We start from the raw sequence: 446 nt of genomic DNA, 5'->3' as shown, positions 1-446 counted from the left end.
CCACCCAGGCCAGCAGCCAGCCCCGGGCCGCTGCACCAGCTGCTGCTGATAAGCCCGCGACCAGCCCGGTGCCGCCGGGTGTTTCGAAAGCCTCGCCCGGCTGGCCACCCGAGCCCTCCAAAGTGACTGTCACACTCCCTCGGCGCTCAGTGTTCTTTTTAAACCCATGCCGGGGACAGTTTCTAGACGCTCACTAATCATGGGACAGTCGAGGACCAAGAAAGACCCCTAGGCTCGCCTCCCGCTTCTGCATCCCCAGGTCTGGTCCCCGGGGCACCAAACCCAACCATCTCCAGGGAGGACGAGAGCTGGGCAGGGCCACCCGGAATCATCACATTACGCTTCTCTCCGTCGGTGCCCTCTTAATTCTTAGAGGCACAGGACTTCAGAGATCGTCTAATTCAAAACCCGCTTTTTTTTTTTTTTTTTAAAACAATAAGAAACTG

Source organism: Neophocaena asiaeorientalis, unplaced genomic scaffold (genome assembly GCF_003031525.2).
Source record: "Neophocaena asiaeorientalis asiaeorientalis breed wild unplaced genomic scaffold, Neophocaena_asiaeorientalis_V1.1 scaffold89, whole genome shotgun sequence".
NCBI lineage: Eukaryota > Metazoa > Chordata > Mammalia > Artiodactyla > Phocoenidae > Neophocaena > Neophocaena asiaeorientalis.
The sequence above is the reverse complement of the archived record's forward strand: the minus strand, read 5'-3'. Positions refer to the sequence as shown.